Raw genomic sequence first — 27,062 nt, 5'->3', positions numbered from 1 at the left:
CTCTACGAAGGCATCCCTCCCCTTAGACACATAGGTTTCGATTGCTTTGCTAATAAAATGAAACCAAACTAAATGATACAAACTCAGTACATGCTTCTTTATTACTAAAATTTAAAAATCTTTCTATGCATTTCAGCTAATATAAGTAAAGAAAATAAACAAAACAGAAAAACGCACAGATTAACAGATAGTTCAAAAGAAAAAAGAAAATAAAATAAGATCGCGTACATATACATCAATCAAACTCCGAAAAAGTATAGATGTCACTTAATCGCCAAATAATCACGTAACGAATACATATCTGTTGCAAAATTATTTTAAGAAAATCCTTTTCGAAATGTTCAGAGACAGCTTGGCCTTTTTGAAATATATACACATGCATATGAACATTTATATAGTTAAGCATTTCATCTGAGACAAAAAAGAAATCCTCTCAGAGGGACTTGATATCCTAAGAAGCTGCGTTGCTAGGCTGGTTGTTTCTGCGTCTCTTTATTTACGTACGATTTTAAGCAGCCAGACCTGAATAAAATCGGACACAGCGGCTATTCAGCAATTTTAAAACAAAAGATTACTAGATGCACTTAAGAAATTGTACCATTACGAATCGGTGAATAGTACTATCACCAGACGCGATATTGACCACTACGTAAATATCTTATCATTAAAATGATATGTTAGTAGTAATACATCGGTATCGTCATTCCCCCACATCAACGAGATAGTAAATTAAACTAAACAAAATATAATAAACAGAGCGCAACAAATAGGTAAAATAAAATGCACGCCGTCTTATACGTATACTCAATCAAAATTCTAATAACTATAAATGTCACATATTTATAAAATTCACACCCAATAACATTCTTACAAAATTGTTTGCTAAATCTATTTCCTAAATTTTCAGTTACCGCTTAGTCATTTAACTTTTTTTTTTTTTTTTTTTTTTTTTTTTTTTTTTGGTAAAATTAAAATGCTGATTAGACGAACAAATCCTCAACAGAGGGAGATTTGAAGGTTGAAGAAGCATTATTGCTTAGCAAGCTACTTCCGGGACTGAGTTATTTACGTGCGATTTTAGTCCAAGTTCCCGTAATATCGGAAACTGTAGGTATCGAGCAGTTTTATAACAGGAAATGAAAGTGTATAACACCCGTTTATCAAAGGCGTGAATGGACTATTTGTTATTAAATATTTATGTTGCCATAATTTTGCGCGTACTGGCTCAGAGATAGTACGAAGGCGGCTAATTTTTCACAGCTACAGCTTTGAAATCAGCAACTGAAAGACAGAATAATATTTACAGTTATTACTTTCTGCGTCATCGTATTCTTCAATATGTTACAACCAGTGTAACAATGAAATAAGAAGTACGTTAGTGCGGATGCAAGAGCATAACATAACAGAAAAACGTCATTTTAACAAACAAAAAGAATCGGCAAATTCTCTTAAATATTTTTAATATAATATTTTAGCATTAATTAATTCTTCTGATTATTATAGGTTCAAAATAAAGCAAAACATGTATCAGTACCTGAACTCTAGCAGTCTTCTAAAGCAGAAGAGAACAACCTGTTAACGCCCCTTCACAAGAGCCAAAATGAAGATTTTAAATCGTTCGAGCTTTTTCAAGAGAAATGCAAAATCAAATTTCGAAACAACAAGCGCATGGTGCAACGGCGTTAGGATGAACTGATGCACCGCGAAAAACGTACGTGCCTACAAAGGAAAACAAAAATTTAAAAAAACTTCAGATTTTGCTTATTTTTTTAAATAATAATTCCCGCAGAATGAGTAATATGGTGATGAAATAAATATCCAGAATTTCCTTCATGTCTTTTCGTAATGAAAAAAAATAAAAAAAATAATTGCTTATTTCATAGCAGCTGAGCAGTGAAATGGAATGTTGTTTAGAATTAGCTTATTTATCGCATCACGATTGTCTTATTAAAAATGTCCACTTCTTTTCACTGACAGGAAGATTATGAAATTTAAAAATCTACTTACAAACTATTATAAGACCAATTTTAAGACTATCAGCATTTTACTTAAAATCGTGATACTTTGGGTTTTTGTTATTTGAGCAAGAAAGCTGAAGAGTTTTCATTAAAGAAATGGTTTAGCATTCACTTAAAACAAAATGTCTGACCTTCATGTTACTTTCAAAGAAACAGTCCATTAAACATTAATTCTGAACCTAAATTTAATTTTTGTACACTAAGCATAATTACTACACTGTTATATGCACTAATACCGCTAATTTAATTTGTAGATACTACTATGAGCGTAAGAAACGAAAAATCAACAATGTCCTCATCAAGATAGGACTTTTTTAAACAGCATTAAACCGTACAAGGGCTATCTGCTTAAGGAAAGGGATGCCATTGTGGAGTACTTTTAAATCAAATTGGCTTACACATAGAGAAAGCTATAAAACATCCTATGCCCTATGCAGGTAGGATAATTAATCGAAGATAAATACGATAATTTTCGCCGGAATTTGAATCCGGGACGACCTACCAATGTTTAGAGATTTTACTACTCAACTTGCAGAGACATTAGGATGTTTTGGAAAACAGAAAAGATGAAAAATAGCAAACGCCTTCGCCGGGAATCGAACCACGGACCTCCGGAATACCGGCCCAGCGTGCAGAACCACTACACCACGAAGGACGCTAGGAAAGTGGGAGAAATACCTTATATACTCTCCTTTTTAAAGGGCGACTAGGGTTTTAGGGGACCTTAGTCGCCAAATCCTGGGTGCGGAGAATCATCATCCACAACCCTTTTAGTTCGAGCGCTACTTGTAGAGACATTAGGTTAATTGGAAGCAGAAAAGATGAAAAATATGCAACCGCCTTCCCCGGGAATCGAATCACGGACCTCTGGAATACCGGCCTAGCGTGCTACCGTTACACCACGAAGGCACGCTCGGGAAGTGGGAGAAATACCTTATAACTTCACAGATTTTTTTTTTGTTCACAGATTTTTTTTTTTTTTTTTTTTTGTTTTGCATGCTTATTATAAACTTATGCTTTCAGGCGTTTTTAGCAAGAGTGAAAGTTTTTACGAAAGATACGAAGAAAAATTATACCACATTACTTGATGTGCATGAGCTACGATCTAAGTGATCTGAAGCATAAAACTTCCGATTGTTTCCGGTTGACAACGTCTAACTTTAAGTAGAAAAGAAAAAAGTACTTATATAGAGTGTAACTAGCAAGGCAATTTATGATTTTTCACTCTTTTCGAGGAAGTTAATATCAGCAGACCATATGGTGATGCCCCAGTTGTCAAATGTATTGATTTACGATTCAAGTGCACATTCTATTTATTACGAGATAACTAAGCTTAGGTTTTGGAGAAATGTGTGTAGAGCTAAATAGATCTTTATGACTCTAAGAAAAACAGTGAATTTATCAGCAGACTAACATCCATTAACTTGAAAGCAGAAATAAATAAAACAAACATATCATTTTATGAAAATATTTATAAAATATAACCAAATTTTTATACGCATTCCTCCCCCCCCCCAAAGTGAATAATAGACTTTTTAAGAAAAGAATAATTTTCAGTATTTTTGGAAAGTTTTCCTTTTTTAAAAAAAGACGAGAGGAGATATTTGTTATTCTTAACGCTAGTTTTTGATTCTGTGTGGATCCTTTTGCACATTCTGCTTGCAGTTTAATATGTACTTCATGTTTCCAACTTGCTACTTTCCGTCAATAAAAACGAATTCTGGTGATTTTATTTTCAACTAGATTCTTTTACCATTCTAGCAAACAGTGAAAGCGTCTAGCCGAAAATAAAATTATAAAAGTTCGAAAAGCATGTGAGGAACTTAATTGATAGGGTATTCTATTGAGAAATCGATAGAACTCAGCTGTTTTCTGATATTTTTTAGTATTCCATGAATTTTCTTCAGATTTATTACAAATATCCTTTTTCCTTTTATTCATACATGTGTAACGTGTATACGAGCCAGTTTTCCTTAGAAAGTTCTCCACGAAGTCATCCCTCCCCTTAGGCAGATAGCCCTAGTGTGCTTTGCCTTAATTAAATACACCACACCTTTTATCCTTACTAAAAGTGAGGGGGGAAAACTCTTTGTTCTTACTAAGCGAAGAAAAATTCCTTTTACTGTCATAAATTTAGACCTTAGTTTTTTATTTATTTTATTTGTTTATTCACTTATTTATTTATTATTTTTGATCACTTCATTTTATAGGGTATCTAGGAGGCTATGTTAATACAAATTTGTTCTTAAACCGTATATTTAAAGCTGCATTTTTAGAATTTTATTTCAGCATTTTTTTAATAGCTTACAAGTTGCGTCTTGAGCTTACAAGTTATCTGGCAGTTTGCTTCCATCTGCATCAAAATCTTACTGTCAGCTTAGGCAAGACTTATCACAACCGCAACTGCTTGTCAAATGAAGGGAAAAACTTTGCTATTCTTTCAAGCCTGCAAATGTCCTTTTTTAAATCATAATTTAAATATTTATTACCCGAACTAAATGTGACCAGTATGGATATGAGAAATCAATTTTTCATATTTAAATAATGGCAATTACTTTGTGGGACTCCACCCTTTTATCTAGCAACTAAATCTGTAGGAACCTGGTGAGCAGTTAAACGAATAATCGCTTTAGTTCAGAAGCAGAGACGAAAACTCAAGAAGGTTTAACTACCTTTTATTTCTCAAACTAAGAATTGAACAGACGGCCTCTTTCTCAAGGCGTGCAGCAAAGCCTCCACTTGGGTACAAAGTAATAACAAATAAAACTTAACTAATGCTTAATTAAAAATATAGCCGAATCTATCAAAACTCTAAGTTGTTGGCCCCTAAATATCGAAAAAGCTAGCGAAACTATTAAGGGCCTATAATACGGCCAAGCGTAGTAACAGCTTAGAGAGAGACGTAACCAAAAGACGAACGCGCGTTAGTCAGAAACTCTGAGGCTCTCTCTCGAAGTCAGTGATACTTCGACTTAAATACCACTCTTACTCATTTGCATTAACCGCTATTCTAAAAACACATTCTGATAGGAAATTGTAAGCTGAAGTTAGGAAGGACGGAAAGTAGCTTTAACTAAAATAAACCTTACAACTTTTAAAGAATTTATTTTCCAATATTGCATTATTAGATTTAACCGAATAAATATCATTAAGTATTTTATTTTCTAGTTAAATTTTCTTTTGAGAACAGTGCCCATCTTTCCATACTATGATGCAGTGAAACAAGTCACTTATTGGTTCACATTTTTTTAAATAACCGATAATTAATATTGCGTTTTAATTGGAGACTCAGTTCTTTTGCGTTTAGATCAGAATGTAATTGCCTAACCTTGGAATCTATGGTAGACATACATAACGAAACGAAAACTTACTATGGGTTCTGGAATCTACTGCAAACATGCATAATGAGATAAAACATTTAGCAGCAATCAGAAACGAACAGCCTAAACTAACCTAAACTAGCGGAAGAAACACGGAAGCTTTCTTTATTTCGGCCTTGGGATGAGAAGTGTTCCGTACAGTTTACTGAAAATCGTTTTCATGTATTTGTAGCTCAATAAACAGCACGTTTAAGCAACCGATTTATGCTTCCCAAGTAATTCTGCAAGAAAATTATGTACTTCAGTTTTTTTTTTCCAAAGTTTTCTTGATTTTATCGCAAAAATTATTGTTAATAACGAAGGGAAAAAACATTTTAACTTAAAATTAACCATTAGAGAACTATATTCCAATAGGTTTTTATTTTAATGTCATTAAACATTTTTTATTAATTATTAGAAACAACTAAACTATGTCCAAAACCTAAAACTAGTTATTTAATTAAAAATATTTTACTATAAAAAATTCTAATACTTCTGCATTTTCATTGCGATTACTTTGAAGAAAACTTTTGCTCCCGATTTAGAATATAAATAACTTTCCTTCTGCTTATTCATCAAAATTTCATTTATGTCTTGAAATTTGAGTTTTTTTAGACCTACGAAAGGGAAAATTAATTCTTGACAGCTCGATCCTTGAAATATACGCTTCTTTATTTCTTTCCCGTTAGTTATTAACTGGATGGCATACTTCAAGATCCAGATGAAAAGCGACATTTCTTAGAAGCAATTTTAAAAATACAATTTCTTTACGAAGCAATTATAATTATAATGAAATTTCGAAACCATTCAAAGAAGCATTTCAAGCGTCAATGAAAGATTTCATTTGACTCCTTTCTTCTAAGTTATCGACAAGAGTATGAGAAATTTTTGCAAATAAATCTTTACACAATGAAGAAATATACAAACGCAATCTTGTGCTAATTCATTTTCAGCGTTTAAAACATAATTTTTAAACAAAATTTTAATGCTTCAAGTGAGAAAAGAAAATAGCCATTTACAATTAAATTGCCATTTTTTGTAAATTCTTTCTACGAATCAAATAAACCTTTTAAAAATGTGCAAAAAATAAAATTTTGTAACATTTACCCACAGCTACAAGTAATTATTCAAAAATTTTATTAGAGAACTAGCATGGAATTTGTTTACTTACTTCACTGCCATGAATTACCGCCCGCCCTTACATTCTCCCGGCATTCCTGCATAAACAAAGCTGATATATTCTCGGTTTGTTTGGTCTTCCATCCGTAAAGATTGCGCAAACTGGGCACGACAGTACATTCCGTGCCAAAAAAGCAAAAGTGAGCGGACATACTAGAACTTCTTTAATGAAGTTTCCAGACCAACCACACAGATTTGATCACGCCCACCTTGACCTCGTTTGACCGCTACCTTCTTCTCAAAATAATTATTACTGTTTAACTATGATAGATAGGTTTACTAGATGGCCCGAAGCAGTACCCTACCAGACATAATTAGGCTGGTATGGGTATTGCTTAGGGCACAGGCACAGTAGCACAGGCTTTCTACGACCACTGGATTACTCGATTTGGTTGTCCGGCTGTTATTACTACTGACCAAGGGCGACAGTTTGAAAGCGGCTTATTTCGAGCCCTTTCCCAATTGTTGGAAATCAAGAGGATCAGGACGTCTCCGTACCATCCACAGGCGAATGGACTTATAGAGGAATTTCACCGTTAAAAGCTGCCTTAAAAGCGTATGATACCAGTCACTGGGTGGCGGCCCTTCCAACGCTCTTGATGGATTTCCGCTCCGCTCTCAAGGAGGGCATAGGAGCAACCAACTTCTGGACCTGTGTATGGAAAGAATATTTGTCTCCCAGGAGAATTTTTCAATCCGACACCTACGGAAGCGTCTCTCAAACAGTTTGTGGAGGATTTAAAATCCCACTTTGCCAATGTCCGCCCGACCACGACTTCTAGTCACGACCAGCGAACCTGTTTAGTTTATCCACGACTTCACGAGTCCACGCGTGTGTTTGTTCGACACGATGGAGTTAGAAAAACACTCCAAGCTCCTTATGATGGACCATTTAATGTGCTGGAAAGACAAGATAAAACAGTTGATCTCGAAATAAAAGGGATTCAGCAAACGATCTCCATAGACAGACTGAAACACGCTTTTCTAACCATGGACTCTTCTCAAGTTGTTTCCAAGAGTGTGAAAACAAAACCTTCAGGCATTTCACCCGTTCTGGACGATTAATCCGACCCCCGCATCGGTATGTCACATTTTGTTAACACTGCGGAGGGATTTTTCAGCGGCAGTGCGAAACAGGCGATACAGACTCAAAAAATCTAGAGAACAGCAAACAAAGACAGTAAACCTGTTTGGCAACCCTACGGGCTGACGGAGGTAGACGAGTTTTCCCCGGCAGTCCAGTCTGTGTAACGACTTCAGTCTAGTCTTGGGCCTTCAACGTGATATATAAACTTCGGCATCCGTGTCCGTGTTGGGACTGTACTCTTTCTTAAGCCATTATCATGTATCTATGTTACTTCTCTTTATTAAATCTCATTCTTAATGGTATATGGCTATCTCAATTACATTTGCTGCTTTTCTAAGCAATGTTATCTATATTTTTGTAGGCACGTGTTACTCGCGCGTACCTCAATACCTCCGTTCTGTTGATTTTAAAAATTTACCTCATCAGTAAAAATGTTGAATATTATCTACTCAGAAACTATGTTTTTATGCCCCAAGATCATTTTACCTCAGAACTTCATGCAGCCCATTATGAGAAAGTTGCAAAAATGCATGTAGTACAGCTATAAATGAAATCTGAATATAATAATTCAATCTGCAGTTTTTAAACATAAGATTTAATCTAATCAGGAATTAGGAAGCGTGTGTAGAGAAAATTGTTGGAAAATATCATTAGAGTTGTTTTGCGAACTTAGGCACAGACATTAGTTATTGCAATAAGACAATATTTCCCATATTGGTTATTCAAAGAACAGAAGTAAAATATCAAATTAGATTAAAATCCCCAAAAACTGAAATCCTGAATCAGTGGGAAATTCCATTCTAATGGGGGCAGCTTCACAGTCTTGAGAAGCAATTTTGTTTAGAGGGGAAATGGTAGACTCAGGAACGAAATAATCATAGCAAAGAATAACTGAGATGTGGTTGAAATCACTAAACGCAAAGAGCTGAAAAAAGTTAAATTTAAGCATCAGCTAGATGAAGAGAAGTCAACAGATATATTATAGCTATATTTATAGAATACAACAATAATTTATAAATTAATAAGCAGATATATAGTGCATATTTATCTAATATGAAAAAGATTTAATTTACATATGCCCTTACAATAAACTAAAATAACGACAATTTTTTAACCAACACAGTAAAATTTGTGTTTCTTTGTTTTAACTATTATTTGAAACGCATTATTTAGATTTTAAATAATAGTAATAATAATAATAATAATAATAAAGTGGACAAATAGCACTCTGATACATGGTAAGAAGGGGAATGGAGTAAAAAAGATTGAAAATCTCTACTATAGAAATCTAAAGCAGTGTACATTAATATTGTTACGAAATGTCCAGGCGCGGTAAGATGGCTTCCCCGCAAAGCAGTTTTAGTGTTACCATAAAATGGCAAGGGAAGGCAGAGTTGCCACATTTGGTGAAAAATCGCCCATTTGGCGACATTTGACGACAAAATTGGCGATATGCCATGGACGGATGGAGAACCTTCTGGAACGAATTCTTACCGGTTTAGCCCAGAATGTTCTCGAACACAAGCCGAAAGCTATATAAACCCTGCTGGTCCGCAGTCAGTTAGAGTGCCTCGTCGAGAGGACGAGTGAGTGTGTCTCGTCTAGAGTGCGGAGTGTCTCATCTAATTAGTCCGTGCGGAGACGATCGAGTTGACAGCCGGCCAGCGAGTGCCAGTGGATCGTCGAGTGCACCGAAGGAGTCTCTTAGCGCATCGCGGTTAGTGCATCGTCAAGAGAGCGTGTTGAGCTCCGGGAGAGCGTGTTGAACCGAAGAGTCGGGAGCTGTGCTCTGTGTGTCGAGTGCATCGCGAGTTGCAGCGTGGAGAGTCTCGAGAGTACGTGAAGTTCCGAGAACGACAAAGCAGAATACCGAGCTGTACTCTGGTGCTTTGCAGTGAAGCTGTCTCCACCGTGATAGCCTGATAACCTGAAGGCTGTGTCGCTGATTGTTCCAGCGAGTGTTTAAAGTAGATCTTCGACGACTGTAAAAGTGACTTTGGAGCTGTCCTGATTAAATATTGGCCCAATAAAGTGTGTTTCAATACTTCATCAAGTGTTGTCGTTATTCACTCCAAATCTACGAACCCCATACGAATGTGAAGGAAGAAAATAACGTAACAACTGGTGTCAGAAGATAAATAACGTAACAATATTTTATGATTACGTTATACAGTCACCTCCCGATTAATCGGATGGCGGATGGACTATGTCTAAAAAGTAAGTTAAATTTGTTTATTCCTGAAAGAATCAAAACTTAACATCACAAACTATCAGCCTAAAACAAAACTAACAGCAATGACAACAGATGATGTTAAGAAACTTCTGAGTTGTTTTTATCCAAGCGGTACGTAATTTAGGTTAGATTTAGTTATTTAGATTAGATAAAACGCACACGAGGCTATCTGCCAAAAGGAATGGATTTCTTTGTGGAGGATATTTTAAGGGAAACTAGCTGATATTCTCACTAAGCATAGGGAAAACCTCGAAAGCCAGCCCGTTTGCCAGGGTTTGAGCCTGTGTCGAATTACCAGTCTTCAGCGATCTTACCAATTGGTCGCTAGTGGGCCCCAGTACGTAAGTTAATTGTACGTAATTTGGAATACATTAACATTCTTAAATAATTTCTTAAAAGTAACTTGCTCCATCTTAAAACTGAATCAAGTGCACAGCCATTAATCTTTTGCTTTTTCTTGACTCATATCAAAATACTAAAGTAGTGTAAACAGGAAGTACGCAAGAGATATATAAAAGGCCAGAAGTAAAGTGAGACAGAAAGGAAGAAAACTTTGAGTACTGATCTAATTAATGTAAGCAAATGAGTTCATTCTCCAGACGAAACTGCTTGAAAACATAGGCGTATTATCTAAGATATATTTTTTTCTCAGTTAATTGTCTAATTGTAACGAGGGGTAAATTCAGTGACATTACTATGCAGGGATTTATGTTTATTTTAACAAACAAGTTAAGTTTAATTTTAAGCTTTCCTATAAGCCTTCATTCCTCTAATTGTCAATGCCAGAATATTTAAATTTGGTAGTGCGCGTGAAGGAATGCAAATTCTACCTTGAGGAGAAAAAGTTTAAATACTGAGTTTTAGAAGAAAAGTTAGAGCGTTAGGCTGTTGCCGTCACCTCTGTAGCGTGAGCTTCTACTTTCGCAGATATTGCTAGCTTACGTGGCATAACAGCATTTATTTTGTTGCCACTACTTTCGACGCGGTTTTAAGTAACAGGAGTTTTCTGAGCCCTGTACTACTACTTGTGAATATCTTCGAATTTTTATTTTAGTTCTTGTAATTTGAGTTACCGCTCAATTAGTGTGTTAGCGTCAAGTTGACGCAGTGTGAATTTTAAAGTGTTTAATAAAGGGTACTTTTAACCCTTCTCCTGTGTAGTTCCTACACGAATTTACTACACGTACAGTGTCACTTAACAGATAAGCAAGGGCTTCCTACAACTATATACATAAATGCTATAAATGTGACATTGTGCAAGATTTCTTACTGTAAAGCCTACTTCATTCCTTTATTAAAGCTAACCTTATTTAAACAAAATGTATTTAAAAATTTATGATTATAGCGACATATTTTGATGAAAAGTTTTGAATTTTCATATTCGTTAATTGTATTTAACTTACAAAATTAATGAATACTTAGGATTTAACGTATTCTGATGAAAAGTAGCAATTGACTGCACAGTTTGTTTTATTTGCATATATAGATATCCACTAAAAGCTCTTTGTGCAGAAATTCAGTTTAATACTTTGACACACTGAAAAGTCCGCACGTCTACTTTCCTTATGAAAATAGACAGAACTGGAATTAGTTAAGTTTTTCTTTTTCAAGCAAACTAAAATTGCTTAAAATATGGATTTATTACCTAAAGATAAAGCTTTAATAAAGCTGTTAAGTTTTTGAGATTTTTATCTTTTAAAATAATAAATGCTATTACTTCCTTCAAAGTTCTAAAGAAATAGTCTTCATTAAAATATAGAGATTCAAAATTTTGGTAGGGTACGAACTGCGCGAAATTTGATCGAAGATCCCTCCTCCCTCTTATATAATCCACGAACTTCGCGTCGTTTTCCTGTCCCACTTGAATTCCCAAGAAGATGGGTGCTACAAAAAGTCATTAATGGGACATTTTATTGAGAGTGCAAGCCTCTATTTTCGTTTATTAATATTGTAAAAATTGTGCATACAAAACAAATACTAATTTAAAATCTGGCGTGTGCTAAAGTAAAAATGAATTCTTTTACACTCATTTTAAAGTTTTATGATGCTTAATAATGAGCCAGATCTTTTTTATTCTCTGTAAGAATTAAATACTTTCCAAGTTGTAGATTTTAGTCGCCATTTTAGGTAAACAGTTCAACTTTAATTTTAAAAATTCTCTTTATTAAATCTAAAAATTGGATTTCTTAAGTGGTTCTAAATTCACACTAATATTATTGCAATACATGCCGTACTAAGCTTTCCATTTTCATCATTGAAGTTATTAAGGTTATTTAACTTTAGTACAAATTCCATATTTTAATACTAAACACGTTTAAATATTTATTCTGTTCTCCAGTTACTCTACCTGATGTACTTTGGCATACATTTAATTTCTAATATACATTTAATTAATAAATTGATAATTATGAGTATCTTCAGAATTTTCATAATTAACAAAAAATGTTCGAGCTCTCTCATATTAATATCTTGGGATTTTCAGTTCCCTTTTAATCCATTCCTTTTTCGCATATTGTTGCACTGTATTCAAGTTTTCATGTATGTAGAGTTTACATATTTTGTATTGTATTTATGCCAATATTGTATTGTATTGGCATAAATACAATACAAAATATATAAATAATAAATACAATACAAAATATATAATATTTTGTATTGTATTTATGCCAATTATATTTAAATGATAATTTTTACAAATTCTTGCATCATAACTAGTTAACAGAAGATGTTTTTAACACCTTGGTAAAGCTTCATCTTCAGCATGCAGATTATTTTCTATCCTAGTATTAGGCTGAATTAATTATTTGAAATTATTTGTTAACAAAGATAGTCGGTAAATCATGCTAATAATATTTCTAACTGTTGTAATTTATAATGCAATGAGTCCATGTGATTTATAATGGAAAGAGTCCATGTGATTTATAATATAATTCATTTATAATTTTTTCAACAGTATTGAAATTAATAGCATATACTGATAATGTTATACATTTAAATTACAATGATTTAGATTGCCATTACCTTCTTCACTGATGCCTTTATGCTACATTCCTAATATTTCCTAATGGCATACAGACAAGTTTAACTCATTCACCAAACATGTAAATCTCTAATTCAGCCCACTTTTGTTCTTATCTGTGCTGTATCTTCTATTTAGCCTAATTTCAAAAGGTTTTATGATCAAGCGGAAAAGTCACTAAACATTAGTAGTTCGACGCGAGTTTCTGATCCCAGAGATCTCCCAGCTCTTTCTTTTTTTGTACTTATTTACTGTATAAAAATGTATCGTAAAAATTTCAGCTCATGGAGTAAAAATAGTTTTTAAATTTATTCTTTAAAAACATTGCACAAATTTTCACCTTGGCATACACTTTTACAAATCCGTCTAATAAGAAAAAATAAGGAAAGAAATTAACTCGTTTTTGGTGATTCATTCCTCGATGCAAATGATATGTAACTTTTTCCAAAAGCATAGAGTTTATATGGATATCAATAAATTACGGATTATTTCTCCATCTAATTTTCTTAACATGTTTATTCCAGAATTTTCTTTTCACACTGTAGCGTTTAACTTTATGAGTTTTCTTTAATCATTCAATTCCTCTAGCCATGGCAACTTTGCATACCCTCTGACAAGTAGTTATACTTTTAGCCACTGTATTTTAATTCCTGTTGACTATCAGTACATTATTCACTTGTTTAACAAGTGCAAATATTTATTTTATACGCAAATCTACGCAAAATAGCAATAAAACTTCAGTTAGGCGGAGTTCCTGATCGATTGCTTGTTTTAGATTGAATGAAATTATGCTTAATGTTACTGTTAATTAGCTTGTTATTAATTTAATTATAAATTTCTAATTAATTATATGCTCCGGTATTTCCAAGTATATTACACAAACTTTTGCATAATAATTTTTAACTTTTGTTAAAAAAAAATAAACTTTTATTTATTGAGAGGCCTGATTGATTATATTAATTTGCAGTACTGTTTATCTAATTCTTTTCTTCTAGATAAATTTTAGAAAAAACTTCTTAGCATAATAATTTAAATTTATTTACAATTTATACGTCAGTGTTCCAGATGCATAGTAATGTTGTTATAATACATTTCATGCTGAGCTTTTTTAAATTTAACTATTAATTTCTGCAAACATTTACATGATTACTTTAATTAACAAAAAATATATTTAGCACACTTTAACACACTTTGATATGGAATAATCTTTTACACGCCAGTGAACTCTATAAAATTTTCCAGTCTAGTTCAGACATCTTGACTATTATTGATGTAATTTATAAAAAATATAATTGGTATCTTTATAATTATTTAATTTATGATATTATTATAATAAATGAAAGATGTTTGTAATTTTAATACGTATGTTTACCAATACCTTTTATTTTCTTTGTTAGCTCTCGCATTTATTATTATTATTCAAGTAATTAGCCTGCTGCTTGTTAGATATTTTTTACTTGTTCTTGTGATATGTAATTCTATTTCTTTATTTTTATTTTCCTCTTGGCTACAATTGTCTTCGAAAAGTTAAATTGTAACCTTGTAGGCAACAGGGGGGACAATTTTTGATTCGCGCAGTTGGACTATAGCAGGACCCCGGGGGGATTTTCATTCGCGCAGTTGGAGTACATCCAAAATTTTAATATACAAATAATTTTTCTTGATCTACTCACAAATTTATTTAAGTTTACCAAGTTTGTTAAGTTTATTAACTTTTATTACTTCACCAAGAGTGTCCCTTTCAAAATAAATAAAAAATAATTGTAGGCAACATTATGTTTTATGCCCATTAAATAATCGAAATGTAATATATCAAGGAAAATTAAGTGCTTTGTATGCATGCCATCAAAAATTTTAATAGGAACACAATTAATGTACATAAAAATGTACAGCATGTAAAAAACATATCAAAGTGCTCAATACGTAAAAAATGCACGTGGGATAAAATATGGAATAATAGAATACAGATATGAAAATTTAAAATGGGCAAATTACAACCTAGATTGAGGTGGATTTACGGAAAATCTCTCGGCATTCTGAGACACTCATATCTTCTTCCATTGAAATACGCACACTTCAGTGTGTCCTGATTTTTTATTGCTTATTTATTTAAAATATGATAATAACTCTAGAAAAATTTTGCGACATTCACGAAAAAAGTGCAGTTACTCTTCCGCCATATAATACTTTAATTTCTGAATGATTTATTATTGGAAGGTATGACAAATAGATTTCAATGTTTTTATGTAATAAGTTATCTTACTTATTATGGTCTAGCAGCTGGTGAGTTCATAAAATTACTAATAAAGCTTTGAGAATAAGAGTGTCATATACTTACATGTGGAAGATATGTATATGTAACCCATATTCAAATTCAAAGAATACAAAATATGAATGTATACATTGGATTTCGTCATTTAATTACTGCCAAGCTTATTAGAACTATCTGCATGCAAGGAACGATGCCTTTGGGAAGGACTTTATAAGGCCAATTGGCTCGCATTTACGTTACTAATCATGAAAAACCTCTTGCAATCGGTCTTTTCAACCAGTGAGAACAGGCCCACCAGCGGCAGAGCGGTCGCTGAACGCTGGTAGTTCGGTCCGAGGTTCGAATCCCGCAAACGGACTGGCTGCATGGGCGTTTTCGTGGTTTTCCCCATGTGTAAAGTGTATACGAGCTAGTTTACCTTCGAAAGTCCTCCACGAAGGCATCCCTCCCCTTAGGCAGATAGCCCTCTAGGCTTTGCCATAATTACACAAACAAACAAACAACTAGTGAGAACAAAGCCAGAGTCAACTGTTTCGCGTCTTTGGCTATTACATACCTATATATATCATAAACTAAAATAATATTTCCTTGTATAGATATGCTATACATAAATTATTTTAAATGGTTAGTTTACACAAAAAATAAATACAATATTACTGCCAGAAAATAAGTTTCGCTAAAGCTCTTAAAACTTTGTGATTAAAGTTTTCCAACTGACATATATTTCAAAATTACACAGTATGTAATATTTCTTCTCCTGTTCTGCATTTTATATACAAAGTACATATATATATACAGAATGATTCGAGTATGGTAAAAAATTGCTGAGTAACTGATCACATCCAAGAAATCTATCTATAAATAAAATTAAACATTTTAATATTATTTTCCAAATACACAGTTAGTTAATAATTAATTAATGAGTTTGTTTTCAAATAAAATATATTCATTATTTTCATTAAAAATTATTAAGGTAGAAAGGCTAAAGTGAAGCTTATTTGCAGTTTAAAAATACCTAGAGAAATATAATGCATGAAGGCATGGGCTTGTGCCACACCAGTACCGAAGTTAAATGTACAAAACAATACATTAGACAGAGGTTTCACAAATGCAATGAAAAATTTTCTTTCTCTTTTATTTAACAAGTCGCTTTCTATGAGACGCTTCCACAACTGTTAAAATTTACAGCTATTAAAAATCTAAGTAATCGCTCCCAGTTATAAATTAAACAAATCTAAAATTATACTTAACAAATTAGAGAAAAATGTAAATTTTCTATTTCCCGTTAATTCTGACACACTTTCGGATATTACAAATTAAATGCATATCTTATGTGCTCATTGATAATTTAAGTTATTCCATGACATGAATTATTGATGCTTCAAGTTTTACATGATGCCATGATTCATTCACGATTACTGTGTGTAAATGAAAAATTATCTATTGACATCCAATGCAGTTTTCCTCGCACTGAAACAAATATCACCAAATTTACAATCAGAATCAATAAAAATTCAACAGACCTGCACATTTTATTCACGAGTGACGCATCCTTGTTAGAAATATATCTTGAAATAATATTTATTCCCACTGAACCAATTTTGTGTTCTTCATTCAATGTTAATCCAGCTTTCTCTGGGATAGCATTTGTTTGAACAGGCTGTTCACTACGACATGTAGCTGATTCTTTTTCCTAAATATCTGATTGTGTTATTACAGTGTGCAGTTGGGATATGACCTGTTTCATGCTGTAGGGTCCGCGATCAGCCAACTGACCCAAGGCGGCGCTGACTGCACTTGCTTGGTTATAAATCACTTATCCAGAACGTCTTTAACTACAGGCTTTTGAACCGCTTATACGAACTTCTGAATTCACATACAGAAGCCAGATGTCGTAAAACTAAGCATGCAATATCTTGTTTATATGATAAAGGACAAATAAATTCTGAGAAAATTAATAAAGTCATCTAAAATACCCAGAAATATAAATGTTATGCTTTGAACGGAAAAAAAAAAATCCTTTTTTTCTATTTGAAACATACTAAGCACTGAATAAATTATCAAAACAAAATCTCTCATATAAACGGTCTAAAATTTATAATAAATTATTGATGAATTATCTATATTAAGATAGTTAACATTAAATCACAATCATTTACGTAAGTGAAAACACAAATTAAAATATGGATCAGTAAAATAAATCTACCATTAATACGCAAAATCGCAATCTTCGTTTTAATAGTCAGAAGTCTAGGCACGCGTTGCAACAACCATCTACATTTTACTTGTGTAAGGATCATTAACCCCAGAGTAAATATAACGGTTAGCAATAACAATGCATAATTAAACTGATATACGCGAATCAGAATAGCGCTAAAAATTTAGAGAATCCAGTTTTTAAGCAACAATTTATTTCAGGAAAGATCTTAAAGGAAAGCAGCTCAGTTTTTGCGCAAACGAATCGGTTCTAGCGCAGGAGTTGTACAAGAGATTAGCATAAAAATTCTTTGAATGTAACAAAGATAATTGGGGTAAAAAAGAAAAAAATATCCTGCCCCCCAAATACGCGTAACTCAAAAATTGCTGCACAGAAAATTATTTTACCACTCGAAATCATAAAATAGAGCAAAGTCTTTCAAAATATCGGCTCCTTAGAACGAAAAGGCAAACAGCTGCGCATGCGTGAAATATCTGTCGTCAAAAGGCGCCAAAGCTCGAAGCTGATGTCAAAGTTCGAACAGGTTCGACGATCACGTTTATGAAGAGTTTAAAGCTGCGTTACTCCATTTTTTCCCCCTCCATATTGACGCATGTAAAATCAGACATCAAACTGCGCTATGGATAATGCAAGTTCAACAGCCAGTGAAAGTGAAACTTTACCTAATTTTTTTTATTCATCTTAACCCGTGTTCCTCAATTTCCTGTACACGTCGGGGAGAAGGAAAATTGGTCCAGGTCCGGTGCATCACAAAAGAGGAAATTCTCTCTAACAGGGCCCACCAGCGGCCGAACGGTAAAGTCGCTAAACACTGGTAGTTCGGTTCGAGGTTCGAATCCCGCGAATGGGCTGGCTGCATGGGTGTTTTCGAGGTTTTCCCCGTGTGTAATGTGTATACGAGCCAGTTTCCCTTAGAAAGTCCTCCACGGAGGCATCCTTCCCTTAGGCAGATAGCCCTAGTGTGCTTTGCCGTAATTAAATAAACCAAACCAAACCAACTCGCCAACAGGTTCCGTCGCCAAATCCCTTGGCGAATTTTCCCTCTTCTTTCTAGCGGCACAGAAGACAAACTGGTTTACATTACGTCTATGGAGCCTTTCCTTTTTTACACAGACGTTATTTGGTCTTACGTCCTTCAAAAAAATTGCGCTTTAAGGAAGAGAGATTTCATAAAACTGGAGTATCAATCGCTATGCCAGCTCTATCTCGCACGAGCAAACAAAAAATATTTTTCTCGAATGATGCAGTTAGCAACTAATATAAGCATCTTTTAAACTACACTCATGTCCATAAATTAAGGATAATTTGGAGTCACGCGGAAATCGAACTCTAAATATATCACCTGTAAAATCACTACACACATCTTCAAGAATCATATGCAAATTTCAGGAAGTAACCAGATGACACCGATGGTACATCACAATGACGAGAGTGTAAGAGAGTGATATATAAGGAATACAGGCAAAGAAGTAAAATTGTTCGCAGGCGCTTTATAAGCATTTCAGTGCAATGACCGAATAGTTATGACACAAAGGACGCATTTGAATGATTTTTTACTTGGTAGAATTACCGGCCGTCTGGAATGTGGGCGTACCCAACTGAAAGTATCAGACGAACTTGGAATTGCCCAGAGTGTCATCTCGAGGCTTTGGCAACGATTCCAAAATGATGGTTATGTGAGTAGACGTTACAGCACAGGTCGCCCCAGAGTTACAACGCCGAATGAGGACCAGTATTTGGCAGCTACACTGCCAAAAGAAACAGGCGGAGCACAGCCTCAGACCTGTCTCGTCAGCACTCTTCAGCCGCTGGTACGACAATTTCAAGGCAGATCGTGTACAGACGCTTAGGGCAGATTTGTCTATATGCTCGTAGACCTGTCAGATGCGTTACACTTACTGCAACTCACTGTCGTATGTGGTTAGCCTGGAGTAGAGAGCATGCATTGTGGACACCGCAACAGTGGGCTTGTGTGATGTTTTCCGACGAGTCCAGGTTTAGCTTGCAGTCTGATTCTCGCCGGACTTTCATATGGAGAGCTCCAGGCACCCGTTACCACCAAGAAAACATCATTGAACGACACCGTTACGGTGGTGCAGGAGTGCTCGTTTGGGGTGGAATTATTCTGGGTTCCAGAACTGACCTGCATGTTTAGATTGGAACCATGACAAGCCAAATCTATCGGGATGTCATTCTGGAACCACATGTACGTTTGTTTCGGGGCGCCATGGGCGCACAATTTGTATTTATGGATGACAACGCCCGTCCTCACCGTGCAAACATCGTAAGCGAGTGCCTTCAATCGGAGGATATCACCCGTATGGACTGGCCAGCATTCTCACCGGACTTGAATCCAGTAAGCACGTGTGGGACATGCTTGGCCGACGAGTTTCAGCCCGTCAACCTCCTCCTACATGTCTACCGGAACTTTTTGAGAGCATTGCTTTTTGAGTGGTGTAATATCCCCCAAGATCAGATCGATAATTTGATACTCAGCATGCCTAGGCGTTGTACGGACTGTATTGCATCGTCTGGGACACATACAGTGTATTAAAAATCGTACCAACCATGTAATATTGGTTTTTTGTAAATAGGTTTTTTTTTTTGTAATTTGCTCCAGGGAGAAAAAATCGCTAATTTTTTTTAATAATAACAAACATATAGCATCTTTTTTTGCTCTTTACCTTTTGTTTAATAAATAAGCTTTACAAATAAGTCAAATTTATTTTGCTTCTAACTCTTCCTTTGCTTGATTTTGCATTATCCTTAATTTATGGACATGAGTGTATTATGCGCATACGTAACACACACACATACATAAAAGAAAAGAAGGATGGGGGGAAAAGAAACTGCTCTAAAGCAGGGGTTCTCAAGTGGTAGTACGTGTACCACTGGGTGATACGCAATAGAAAAATAGGTAGTAGGCAAAGAAGTAAAGTATTTTTAACTGTTAAATTCAAACATTTCTAACACTCGTAAATTTATGCAATCTGAGCTTTGTTCAAGGTCAAGTCCCTTATAGATTTTAGCAAGAGGCGAACGATCTGTCTGCATGGCAGTTTTCGTGGTTCTTCCATGTTGTACGTTTCAAGAATATTCTTTTAGCCGTAGACATAACAAAATTTGCCATAAGTGATGTTTTTAAAAGGAGTGATAGAAATGGATACTGTGTTTAATAGGAAATCAAAATAAGTTCCTATAAAAAAGATAATAGTATGTCATTAATTCTCTTAAGAGTTTATCGATTTATTAGCATGTCAGCGCTTTATGTCACCATTTCTGGGCTCATATTGCTCCGTTTCTAATGAGAATCATTTTTACATCGGTTTGCTGCCTCTAATAGTAGACATTTTATCTTCTTGTGCTTTGTATGCCTTATTTTTCTAGAGAATATCGACGTCTGTTTTTGAAGAAGTCCTAATATATTGTGCATTTAAATATTTGTGGAAAAATAATAAAACAAATCTAGGTTTTCAAAATGGAAACATGCGTAGGATTGACTAACCGGAAAGGTGATGATTCACAGGTGATGGTATAAGGTATTTCTCCCGCCTTCTTAGTATGCCTTCGTAGTGTGGTGGTCTGCACGCTGGGCGCGTATTGCAGAGGTCCGTGGTTCGATTCCCGGCGGAGGCGTTGCTCATTTTTCATCTCTTCTGCTTTAAAAAAATAACCTAATATCTATCTCTACAAGTGGCGCCCGAACTAAAAGGGTGGTGGATGATAATTCTCCACACCCAGGATTTGGTGATTAGGTCTAGTACACAAAAAAAGTTAAATGTAAATTCTAATTTACGCTTAAAACTAAGTGAAATAGCACCATAAAGAAATTTATTTCACTTAAACAGGCCCAAATTTCTCATTAAATTTTAGAATTAAAGTAATATAACTTGTAGACACATTAGCTTATTTCGAAGCAGGAGAGATCAAAAATGATCAATGCCGTCGCCGGGACTCGAACCACGAACCTCACGAATACGCGCCAAATGGGCTGCCGATTACACAACGAAGGCAAAGAAGGCGGGAGAACTACCTTATATACCTCCCTTTTAAAGGGCGACTGGGGATTAGGGGACCCACTCGAAAAATCCTGGTGGTGGAGAATCATTGTTCACCGCCTTTTTTACTTCGGGCGCCACAGTAGAGACATTAGGTTATTTCGAAGCAGAAGAAATGAAAAATGAACAATGCCCTCGCCGGTACTCGAACCACGGACCTGTCGAATACGTGCAGAGTGTGCTGACCATTACACCACGAAGGCATGCTAGGAAGGCGGGAGAAATACCTTATAAACTTAAATTTTGATTATAAAAATGGTAACCAATTTTTTTTAACCTAATATTTTTGTCTGTGCATACTTATTTCAAATAACCAATAGATTGTACAAATGCCAAAATATTTTTTAGTCCAAAGGGCGTTAGCCCAGAAGGGCTATTAATTTCAAAACGGCATTTTACGTCGCTTCACTTTTCAAACTGTTGCTTCCAAATATTATCGTCATGCATTATATTTAAATAAACTAAATAATGAAGAATTTGCATGAATGTTTCTCGAGTTGGGAAAAAACAACAGTACCTAGAGCCATCAAAATTTGAATAACGTAGTCTTCCAACCGAACATGACCACTTGGAAGCCCGAAATTTTGAATTTCGAATTGATTTTATTTTCTATTTCAAATTTTACAAAACTTTAACGAATTGTTGATTTACAAACTCGACGATTCCAAAGCAAGCAATGGCAACATTGTGCGAAAAGAAAAAAAAATCATTTTAATCTCTAGCGCGCGAGACTGTGTATCGGAAATTCTAAATATCTTGCAAGCAAATATTATCCCCTGTGTTATATTTAAAGAAATTAAATAATGAAGAATTTGCATAAATGTATGTGTGTTTCGCGCATTGTGATAAAACAACGGTACCTAGAGCCATCAAATTTTGAATAACGTAATGCGCCACCGAATATGGGCATCTGAAAGCCCTAATTTGGAATTTGTTTTATTATCGATTTCATATTTTGTAACTTCTTTAACGAATTTTCGATTAACAAACTCAACGATTTCAAAGCGAGCAATGGCAGCACTGTACTGGGGGAGAAAAAAAATAAATGTTTATCTCCATCACGCGAGACTGTGTATCAGAAATTCTAAAGATATGCTCTTTTAAATATTTTGTGATATTGCTGTTGAATTGAATTTTATGGTTTAAGGGCGAAGAACTTTATATTTAACAAATAAAAGTAACGCGCAAAACGTTAAAAAAAAATGCCTCTTTGGGCGTAATATAAAGTGTGAAAGCTTTCGGATTTTTTTTTTAAATATTTTTATTAAGAAACTGAAAAATAATCATTGTAAAAGGTAATGGTGGTACTATAGGTTTCAATTTTTTTTAAATGGTACGCGTTAATCAAAAGGTTGAGAACCGCTGCTCTAAAGCGTTGTTCTGAGTATGTGCCAGCAGATCGGATCCTTTGAAATGAAGCTAAATTGTTTATATGTTGTTTAAAAAATGAGCGAAGAATATTTAAAATACGATGCTGATATTTAGGTAATTAGCAAGTATTCAATGAGCAACAGCCAACAAATGTTTCTGAATAGCGTCTAGTAATTATGTGGGGTAATCGTATAGCAAGTTAAATGATTACGATGAAACTTCTCAGGACTAACTGCTTTAGAAGGGAGGATTTTGTCATCGGAACTACTTCGTATTCGCTCTACACATAGAAAAAAACCAAGAAAATGCCATGACCTGGACATCAGCCAGACCCGCGACCAATTACCAATGTCCAACAGGGTTTTCAACTTGCAATTCAGCAAGATTACTTACACTGAGAACGAGTGATATTATGTACCACTGCAAGTAAGGATTTTAAAATCTTGAACCAAAAAGGGGAAGTAAATAATGAGACAAAAGAGAAGTTAGAATCACATTTACCCATAACATTTCTATAGGATTGAAGTAATCTTGCTTTCATTCTTTAAGAGCACTTTTATTTTTGAAATCTGGAGTTTAAAAAGTATCCAAAAGGGACCTGGATGACATGTTTATTCAGAACTTAATTACTCTAAGGTAAGGGCTTACTTTCAGTATTAAAATGATCTAGGTCTGGAGGCAATTTTAACTGTCTTGTTTCCCCAAAGTCTTTTTGAAATTATAAAAGTAAGGAAAGTGAATTTTGAGAGCTGTTGAAAAAGGCGTTGTGCCTTGGACAGGTATTAACTTAATAGAGCCCAGCATTCAGTATTTAAAGATTTAAAGAATTATTTTATTTCGACTCACAGTAAAACGTACATTTTTATGCCTAACATTCTCTTAATAGCCAATAAAACTAATGAAAAAAATAATGCTTCATAAACAGAAGCCTAATAAAAAAATGATAATAATCTGCGAGGCAAGTTTGGAGTAGTAATATATGTTTTTCTCAATTTCATTTAATTCATTAGTTGAAAAATTGCTGTAAATATTTATTTCCCAGATGTTCTAAAGTTTTAAAGATTCTCTGATCTTTTTAATAATGAAAAAAGTAAATTTCCAACATTGAGTTTTGAAATCTAAACCAATAAAAATTCAAATTTAAGAAAACTTCCATAATCAGATTTACTGTTGATGTTGAATCTAAAACAACGAAAATGAAGTTGAAATAATTTACATTTCTTTTAGCCTTGGTGTCTTCCTTACTGTAGTTATTTTTATAGAACTTTTTCATTCAAATTTTAATCATATCTAATTTTTATAACTTATTTATTTATCATTTATTTTTATTTATCTTAGTAGAGGAAATGACAGTTCTCAATGGGAGCTCAAGGAGCGGGAGTTGAGGGAGCTCCCGAGGAGGAATGATTGGCCGTGGGAGGTAGGCTTATCTGAAAATGGGGACAGGGAGTCTTATTGAGTAGGGTTAGTTGCTATGTCACAGAAAAAAGACGTGTGCTGAGGTTTATTAATTTGGTGATTTAGGCATTTAGTAGTTATATGATAATGTGTAAACTTGCTTATCTATATTTAATTCTTAAACATGTATCAAGTAGGTGCTTTCAATGACTGATACAGTTAATTTCCTTAAACATATATTAGTATATAATAAAATGTTTCCTTAACAGTATAACTTCTTTGGAAAATAATTATTTTCTTACTTGCATTTAACCGAAGGTTGAATGTCTATAATACAGCTACATATAATGGGCTTCATACAGACAACAAATTTTAAACCAATTCATAATAAGCTTATTAAAACACAAATAATATTGAGTACTATTTCATAATTTGGTGATTTAGACATTTAGATCCATGTGATCACTTGTGAACTTATTTATATTGAGTTCTTAAAAACATATATCAAGTACGTGTTTGATTTTCGTTAAACAGAAATTGTAAGATCTATCTCTAGTTGTCCACATACACTAACTTAGATCCTACAATGAACCTGGCGAATTCTCGCACAGGCGTGAATTAAATACCAGCACAGAAGAAGGGTGCAAAATAACCCTTTATTAACTCAAACTAAATTAACAGAAAGCACGGACTTCGTGCGTTACAAAACACCGTTCACTTGCGGCGATAACAAAACGTAGACAAATTAAAATCTCAAAATAAACGAGTGCAAGAACGCACTTCAAACTACTCCTAAGAGATGGACTCACAGAAATCTAACCGACGTGATACTAAACAGATATGGCCAAGAGGCTTACTAGCGTGACAGCGAAATAACAACGAAACGTGCGCTAGGCTAGCGAAACACGCTCTAAATAAACTGAGATTATCACACGTTTAAATATCACTTCACTTAACTTTAAATTTACATCCTGGCGAGAGAATGTGAGGGGAAGTTTGAGAAGCCGAGAACAGGAAAACTTAAAATAAATTTGTTATGCAAATTAAGAAAAACTCTACAAAATTACTATATAATAAAATGTTTCCTTCACAGTATAACCTCTTTGGAAGATAATTATTTCTTACTTGTATTTATCCTATGACTGAATATCTGCGAAACTGCTACATGTCATCACAATTTAATAAGAGATTATATTTTATTGATTTACCGAAGGTGATTTCCTTCGTTAATAAATTTTTAGCCTTTGTGTTTTTTCTTTGTATTCCAACTGTTTTACTACATATAAGATGATTATTTCCTAGGTACCCTTAACGTCGATTATTTTCGAATTTAATGACTGAGTGATCCTATACACTCAGAATTTTACCTTATTTCTTAAATCTTCTGTTCATAATATCAGATATAATTTCCATAATGTTAATTACATTACTCATTTTTATTATTAATTTCATTTTAAACAGAGTTTTTTTCATACTTGTTAGCCATACTTTTAAGTTATTTGTTATATTTTAGGAGCGTAATTACGAGCGTTTTTATGTGTTATATTATTCAATGTTAGATGTAATTTTTAACTTTTTTCGTTCTTTTTAACGTTAGTGATCTTCAACATATTCTGTATTTTAACTTATTTCATATATTTTCTGATCATATACAAGTAGATGACCTGTATTTAATTTTAGATGTAACATTTCTAGCTTGTTTTGTATATTTTAACCTTCATTATATTTAATGTACTCTAATTTTTAACCAATTTATATTTTCACACTATATACATGACTTTTACTTGATTTCTCTCATACATTTTTAACCTTCATAATTTCCAGTATAGTCCTAATTTTAACATAATTCTTATATTTTCACATCATATACCTGACTTTGCTACAATCAACAAAAGCAGTTTTCTAAACAAACTCTTAAAACAACAACAAGCTAACTAAAATCACTAACTGAATTGAGAGGTTTTCCTCCTTTTTATAAGATTTTTAAATCGCGCGCGAGAACTTTCTGGGACTTTCTCGAAATCAAAAAGACACATTTATTAAATGTTAAATGCACGCGCTCTTGTATTTTCAATTTTCTGGCTTAGCTTTCCTTTAATATTCGTCACGCGCTGCACTGCGCGGGAAATAAAACCATTTAATTTACAATTCAACTAACATTAGCTATTTAAATACCAAATCCGTAACACTGCCCCCTTCCTAAGGACTGCACGTCCCGGGCAGTACAATCCCTGGACAGGAAGCCAAACTTACAACTGTGGCATAAATGCAATAATAAGCATTACATTATAATAATAAACAACATGAACAATAAATGCAATAAATAAAACAAATCAAATGCTATCAAATACTAAATACACATTTAGAAACAAAAAGGACCATGGTCTTACACTATTTACAATTATTTACGCTACGTGCTATGGCCATAGTAATGAGCTAACCTGTCGTAATGAACGACTTTAGGTTTAGAGTTCGAAGACTTACGGATCCGAACCACGACGTCATACAGCCTGTTTAGGACTGTGTGCGGACCATCCCAAGATGATTGTAATTCAGGCCTGACTCCTTTTCGTCGAATCGAGTTCCACAACCACACCTTGTCTCCTTTGTTGAATCTATGTCCAGTAGCTCTCGTGTCGTATCTCGTCTTCACTTTCTCCGTCGCCAAGTTGACTCGCTTTCATGCAGAACGGTGCATCACTTCAAAGCGGGCCTGAACATCTTAGATGTGCTCCTCAGGCGATGAAGGCGCATCCGTAGGGTGACCAAGCAGACGGTCACGAGGCTGACGAAGGTCTTGACCGAAGAGCATCTGAGATGGAGAATAGCTGGTAGTCTTGCGTTTCTTTT

The 27,062-nt window shown here is 34.2% G+C and overlaps 1 protein-coding gene across 2 annotated transcripts in view; it reads right to left on the bottom strand.

Annotated features, from left to right (window-relative positions):
• LOC118201288 (tetraspanin-33-like) overlaps positions 1-16,845 on the bottom strand; it is a 68,326-nt gene extending 51,481 nt beyond the window's left edge. Inside the window, exon 1 of one of the 2 annotated variants that reach the window (XM_035373363.2) lies at positions 16,691-16,845. The gene's annotated coding sequence lies outside the window, so the exon portion shown is untranslated. Of the gene's footprint in view, positions 1-1,534; positions 1,574-16,690 lie in introns of those variants that run through there. The other variant, XM_035373364.2, reaches the window with a different exon arrangement.
• Between the last annotated feature and the right edge of the window lie 10,217 nt (positions 16,846-27,062).

This window comes from Stegodyphus dumicola, chromosome X2 (genome assembly GCF_044657685.1).
Source record: "Stegodyphus dumicola isolate Sdum_Otavi_A_Nest chromosome X2, ASM4465768v1".
Taxonomy (NCBI): Eukaryota; Metazoa; Arthropoda; class Arachnida; order Araneae; family Eresidae; genus Stegodyphus; species Stegodyphus dumicola.
Note: the sequence above shows the minus strand (reverse complement) of the source record. Positions and strands in the feature narration are given on the sequence as shown.